We start from the raw sequence: 7,784 nt of genomic DNA on the forward strand, positions 1-7,784 counted from the left end.
CTCTCTCCTTTGTCTTCTTTGCAACTTTCCATATCTATTTAGTTTTTGTCCTTTATCCCTATTTTTTTTTTAATTTGGAAACAAACTTTAAACAACCTCTAAACTAGGACAAGATTACTTTCCATTTCCCTCAACAAAAACACATCATACCTCATATCTTTTTTTTTTTATCAAAAACATATCCTACCTTATTTGTATATTTTGCCTACAGAATTTTTTTTCCTATTTCTAGCATTTTTAGTTACATATGTTGATTAGAATTTTTAACTCTCGGGCAGCCCTGGTGGCTCAGCGGTTTAGCGCCGCCTTTAGCCAGCGGTATGATCCTGGAGACCCGGGATCGAGTCCCATGTCGGGCTCCCTGCATGGAGCCTGCTTCTGCCTGTGTCCCTGCCTCTTTCTCTCTCTGTGTCTGTCATAAATAAATAAAAAATCTTAAAAAAAAAAAAAGAATTTTTAACTCTCAGGAATCCTAATTTTGGTGAAAACTTGGAAGCTGCCAGTTGTGAAGTATTTGTTACATACCAACATTCTGTAGTAGATCAGCAAATGTATAAACATATCATTTTAGAATTTCTAGGAGTATATGCTTTTTTTATAGATAATTTTTTTTCAGTGTGACAAGAAGAATATGTTATTAACAGGCCAAATGTCTTTTGTTTCTCTGTAAGAAAAAGCCAAAGCAGGGCAGCCTGGGTGGCTCAGTGGTTTAGTGCCGCCTTCAGCCCAGGGCCTGATCCTGGAGACCCAGGGTCGAGTCCCAAGTCAGGCTCCCTGCATGGAGCCTGCTTCTCCCTCTGCCTGTGTCTCTGCCTCTCTCTCTCTGTCTCTCTGTCTCTCTCTCTGTCTCCCATGAATAAATAAAATCTTTTAAATGAAAAAAAAAAAAAGAAAAAGCCAAAGCAGATAAATTTATATTTAGTATATATTTTTTAAGATTTTATTTATTTACTCATGAGAGACAGAGAGAGAGAGAGAGAGAGAGAGAGAGAGAAAGAGAGGCAGAGACACAGGCAGAGGGAGAAGCAGGCTCCATGCAGGGAGCCCAATGTGGGACTTGATCCGGGGTCTCCAGGATCGCCCTGGAGTGGAAGGCAGACGCTAAACTGCTGAGCCACCTAGGGATCCCTATATTTAGTATTTAATGTTTTAGCATTTTATCTTATTGGAAATGATCTAAGTATTCAATAAATATCTAGTATATCACTTTAATTTAACTTAGTATAACTTTAAAGATTCAAGTTACCAAAAACTATTTTTAAGCAGCCATATTTTATAAAATGTAATCACTGTTGAAAAGTTCATTTATAAACCTATTCTATTTACATGTATTTAACTCACATTTCTAAATAATTATGTTTAGATTACTCGTGAAAATTTCATGAGACATTAGACAAAGTTAGCCATCATCTTATTTTTCTCATTGACAACTTTTGTAATATCAAAAACATCACAGAAGCAAAGCGTCTATGAAGTTAAACATGTGGCTTCTCTCTCTCCTTCTGTGCTTGACATACACTAAGTAATTTATTTTTTATTATATATGTTCTTTTATTATATGTTTTATTCTTAGGATGAATTCACAATTTTATAATCTTAAATATCTAATAGAGACAACATAAGCTCATTTCACTAGTCTTAATTTATGTAAGTGCTTATTTTTTAAGCCAGTTGAATAGAGTCCTTTTACAACTTATGACAGTATCATCCAGAGGTTGAAGAGTATCACATACATTACATATATAAACATGAAGACAAACAGAAATCTTACAGCTCTCATTTGAAAATTTTAGCCACGAGAGAGGTATGATAACACAAAATTCATTAGTTTATAAAAGAACAGTTGAATCCAATTGTGTTTCTGACAAATGGAACAAGTTAAGGATATCTACTTAGATTGCTAAAGCTTTTTTACTAGTATTTGCACAGACTTTTTGGATTTGTATTTGCCCTCCACAGGTAATCTTATGGAGGCTGTGAACTAAACTTGGGGCAAGGAAGTTTTCATAGAAGTTTGTGTTTTCAAAAAGCTTCCCTCCCTCTTTTTTTGTATATATGGTAAGGGTCCAACTTCATTCTTTGGCATGTTGATGTCCAGTTTTTCCAACCACTTGTTGAAGGGACTGTCTTTATTCATTAAGTGTCCTTGGCCCTCTTGTCAAAGATTATTTGACCATGTATATAAGGATTTATTTCTGGGCTCTCTATTCTATTTCACTGGCCTATGAGTCTGTGTTTATGCCAGTACGACAGTGATTTGATAAATCTAGCTTTGTGATATGTCTTAAAATCAGAAAAGTGTTAGACTTCCAACTTTGTTCTTTTCAAGCTAATTTTGAGGCTATTCAGAGTTCCTTGATATTCCATATGAATTTTAGGATGGATTTTTCTCTTTCTGCAAGAAGTAACTTCGGGACTTTGATAGGAATTACACTGAATCTGTAGTTTGCTTTGGGTTAGTGTTAACACCTTAATAATATTAAAATATATATATAATATAATAATAATATTAAGTCTTCCAATCCATGAATATGGGAAATCTTTCCATTAATCTGAGCCTTCTTTAACTTCTTCAGGTAATGTTTTATAGTTTTCAGTGTATGTGTGTTTTAAATTTTAAACACAAAAAATTCAAGCAGTCACTCACAGGAAAATAAGTTAAGTTCTCTTACTTTAACTTTGTAACCACCAAGCTATTGTCGTTTACTTCAAATCTATGATTTGAATGCACCAATTATTAAACGCAGGAGTTGTAGACAGAAACTGTGCTGGACGATAGCTTGACCCACAATCAGTTCACACTTGAAATGAATAAAGTCCACATATACAGAAAGCAGATTGTATAATGGAGAATTCTCCAAATTGACTTGTATGCAGGATACTTTTTTTTCCCTAAAGGATAAATAATTAAAATGTGCTAAGCTGGAATATATGTATACATTACTAAAAACTCTATGTGAACTGCAGCAATTGTTGACAATTTAGAACAACATCAAGATTTTTCTGGGAGGAGTATTTTATCACTAACATTCCTTAGAAGTGCCAGATTTTGTTGATAATAACATGCAGAATGCAGACTGATATTATTATTTTTTTAATTTTCAGGAAATGCATAACTTGATTCCCTGTACCTGGGGAGGGCTTCTCTCACCACTGACCTTTAGCTCACTCTTGGCCCTGGTCCTCAGAGTGAGTTTGGAAGCTCGCAGGCCACTAGTTCCCCGTGTAGCTTTAGTAACTCAGTGCTTCAGTCACTAGCATCAGTCACCTGCTGCTCTGCTTCTAGAGTTCCTGCTACTCTCCACTCTTCTCATGGCTGTCACATGGCTTCTGCCTACCACCTTACCTGACCATCTTTCAGCTTCTACTGCGGCTGTGAACAGGTGACGAATCTGCTTACACTCTGGTCACCAAAAGAGGATCCCATAATAAAACACTCTGTGCCAGGCTCCCTGAGGAGCTGTGAGCCAGTTTGGAGACTGACTGTTTCTGGGCCGACACCCAACCCTGAGAAATCACTGAAGGCCAGAGTGACAGGGCCATGTGGTCAGCTTTCCTTTGGAGGGAGCCCAGACAAGGCAGAGAGGCATTCAAAGCGGTTCCTCCCCAAACTCCCCTTCCTCCCTGTTTTCTTTCTTTCTTCTCTCTGCCAGTGCTTGTGACTTATATGCTCTCTGCTTTCTCTTTTCCTTTTCTCCTTCCTTCCCTCCTCCTTCCTCTCTATGACAACCTCTGTGTATATGCGGATATGGAGCTTCACAAATTTATATTTATATTCGCTGCCCACACTGTGACAGTAATAAATGCTTCCCTGTAGAGCATAGGGCCTTTTATGCCTAACTAACAGTTAAGAGAATTGGTTAACTTACCTCACCAGCCTTCAAACAATTCTAAGTTGACCTGTGGTCTTCAGTTACGCAGTTATTATAGAATGTCTCTAAATCTAATCCTTTAACCACTTATGAACAAATTTCCCCCCCCTCAAAAAAAATATCATTATTTGTGAAACTTTCCAAACAGTCTCTTTCAGGGTAAACAGTAAACTTTCAGGGTGCTTTATTTGGGAAAATAAGTGTCAGAATTTACGACTCCAGAGCCCTGTTGAGAGTTATTCATTATTCTAGCATTTTAAAAGCTATTGTCTTGGGGCGCCTGGGTGGCTCAGGCAGTTAAGTGGCTGCCTTTGGCTCAGGTCATGATGACAGGGTCCTGAGATGGAGCACTTTATCAGCCTCTCTCTGCTCAGTGGGGAACCTGCTTCTTCTTCTGCCCCTCCCCCCACTTGTTCTCTCTCTCTCTCTCTCTCTCTCTCTCTCTCTAATAAATAAAAGTCTTTTTAAAATATATTTAAAAGCTGTTGTCTTCATTTTCACTCCCACATTGGTTTCTTTCCAGATTGCAGATGTCCTGTAGTAGATACAATAGGGAGGAGTGACTGCATTACAAGATAAAGAAGAACAGAGGAGAGATTAGCAGCCCCTCTCATGCAGCAGGTGGGCAGCACTGTTTCCTGTGCACCAGGCTTCTTTCCATTTTTATTTCTGAAAAGATAATCAGATTTAACTGATTTAACTTATTAAGAATTGCTTTTAAAAACCTAATCTCACCTTCCTAACATTTATTTCAAGTTCTATGTATCTCCTCCCACACGCATAAGAACTTTTCCCTAGCTACAATTATAACTAGGGACACACTGCTATTTTATCCCTAGCTGTAGGCCGACAAACTTCCTTGTTGTGGCTGCAGAAGGTAGATTATCTTCCTCCAACACTTTTTGTAATCTAGCCCACCATGTCTGATGGGTCACAAATATTTATCAGTAAAATGTGGCAAAGCCTTTAGGAGTTCACAACCCCGTGAGAAAATCAGAGAGACACATAATGCAGTTTGTCTTCCAAAAGGCCTTTGCCGATCCCTTCACCTTTTCCTCCAGTCTGTCCAAAGTGGTAAAGAAAGAAGAGCCTATCAATCGGACAGGAGTCATAGCCCTCTGAAAATCCCAGCAATTCCTTCCTTCCTGTCGCCGAGGAGTTACTTCTAAGAACTTCAAGATTCTCCCCAACCCTGCCAGCTGCCAGAAAACATTTATTCCCCCTGATATCAGAGCCTCTACTATCATTACTCTACAAAGTAAATCACTCCCTTAGCCTGGTCTCCCTTTCCCACATTCTGATCTCTCCCAGGAATGCCTTCATTGCCCCTCCTCCTCTTCTCCTTTCCCTTGGCACTTCTTGGTAGCCCTCAGGAAAAGAGCTCTAAGGTCTTCCTTCCGGAATGGACTCAGCCCACCGAGCACCTACTTTCAGTGTAGTAGAGGCTAGGCTAACTCCCTATGAGGGCCAAGCAGGACAGACGGTGTTCTTTCAACTTTGCACATTAAAGATAAGGGAATATTCTTTACTTTGATAAAGAAATATGCTCTTATTCCTCCTTGAAACATATGGTCCTTGGTCAACCTTTCATTTTCACAATTTTGACCGAGATAGGGATACATTAGGATAGGATTCATTTTCCTCCTAATTCTACTCTAAGAAAAATAACAGTGCTAGCGTGGGATTAAAGTGACAACAGACACTCCTGTGTCAGTAAGTGGTGAGAGACCTTCTGAATAACTGGGAACATGTGCACTCTTAGAAGGCTACTCTCCAGCCACTGTTCACCCACATGTATCAGGGGCCTAGTGTTTCTGACTTTCCAGGAGACAGAAATCCAGATATTTTTGTAAAGACCCCTGTTCTTCAAATGTTTTCAGCTAATTCAAAAGAACTTAAAATGTTGCAGAGCCTAAAGCAAATAGGCATGCAGGGTGCAAAAGACTGCCAGTGTGCAGTTTCTGGCACTGCAAATATTAAGAGGAATTTATCTGATTATATCTGCTTAATTTACAACAGATAGTTCCATAACTATGCTTTTTTTTTTTTAGAGAGAGATCAATAGTCTGCTTCTGTATTCATTCCCCATATTTGTGGTATATGTGTTTTCTACCTCATCTCCATGGCATTAAAAATGGTGTATTAAAGTCAGATTACCCTCTTTTCCATCCTCTCTTTCTCCGTCCCCTACAAAACGAGTTGAGACATAGTGCTTTTAAAACCAAAGCTTGAAGTCAAATCAGTTTAGGTATTAAATTACAGTAGCTTTATAGAGTTCTCTAGAGTGGCTAGAAATTTTACCAGTAATCTTACTGTAAATCCTTGTTTGGGGATCCCTGGGTGGCGCAGCGGTTTGGCGCCTGCCTTTGGCCCAGGGCGCGATCCTGGAGAACCGGGATCGAATCCCACATCGGGCTCCCAGTGCATGGAGCCTGCTTCTCCCTCTGCCTGTGTCTCTGCCTCTCTCTCTCTCTCTCTGTGACTATCATAAATAAATAAATAAATAAATAAATAAATAAATAAATAAATAAATAAAATTAAAAAAAATAAATCCTTGTTTGGGGGGAACTGAGTAAATATGGTTAGTGTGCACATACACACACACACACATACACACCACAGCACTATGACAAAAACAAATCACAGTATGGGAGTCACTTCTCTTAACACTACCATGTGCCTTCCTTAAGCCTAAGAAGCTCCATGCAGAGGATTTTCCCACTTCTGAACTCCAACCAGTTAGCACCCTCCCCCATCAGCATTTACTCTATATTTTTATCAAAGCTGCATGTACATCTGTCTTCCCTGTAAGAGCAGGGACTGCAGCTTATCACTGTATCACCAGGCTGGAACAGTGCCTCGCACACAACTGGCAAACCAAGACATATTGCATGAGCCAGTATCATCATCCAAATAATAGCTACCATTTCCAGAGCACTTACTATATGCTAAGTAGTATACCTACATTATCCTAGAGGCTTTCCCAGACCAGACCATCCAACCCAAAGCAGCACCCCAGACACCCGCTAGCACAGAAACATTTTATTTCTCTAAAGAGGATTTACTGCTATTTAATATATTCTTGTTTAATTATGTCTCCCCTACTAGAATGAAAACACCAAGAGAACAGTCATTTTGTCTGCCTCATGCTTGGCACATAGCAAATAAATGACTCTAAACCTCCCACCTCCTTGGGTAGCAAAGTCGACTTGCATACAGCAGATCCCAATAAGTATGTTTTAAAATGTATATGGGGGGGGGCACCTGGGTGGCTCAGCAGGTCAAGCAGATGCTTTCAGTTCAGATCCTGATCTGAGGTCCCAGGATGGAGACCCAAGTGGGGCTCCCTGCTCAGCGGGGAGTCTGCTTCTTCCTCTGCTTCTGCCCATCCCCTTGACCTGCTCCTTCTCTCTCTGTCTCTCTCTCAAGTGAATAAATAAAATCTTTCTAAAAAATAAAATGTATATGCAGATTTCAGGGGCACCTGGGTGGCTCAGTCCCCTGAGCAACCAACTCCTGGTTTCCCCTTAGGTCAGGATCTCATGGGTTGTGGCATAGAGCCCCTCCTGGGGCTCATGCTCAGTGAGGAGTCCGTTTCACATTCTCTCTCCTTCTCCCTCTGCCCCTCCCCCCCCAACAAATAAATAAATCTTTTTAAAAATGTATGTGTAGATTTCAGGATAATTGTGTTGAATAGTTTGTGCTCATAATGCTGGGAAAGGGGAGCAAGATATAAGTTTAGTTCACATTCCCCCAAGCACTGACTGACATAGGTGCTGGAATTTTTGCTGCAATATGAAAGCCACTTCCTCTGACATAAGGTCCCCACCACGTCAGGGTCTTGCCACATCCTCCGATACAGAGTTCAAGACGGCTAGGGTGGCTAGGGCGGTCAGGATTCCAGAAGCTCAC

Source organism: Nyctereutes procyonoides, unplaced genomic scaffold (assembly GCF_905146905.1).
Source record: "Nyctereutes procyonoides isolate TBG_1078 unplaced genomic scaffold, NYPRO_anot_genome, whole genome shotgun sequence".
Lineage (NCBI taxonomy): Eukaryota > Metazoa > Chordata > Mammalia > Carnivora > Canidae > Nyctereutes > Nyctereutes procyonoides.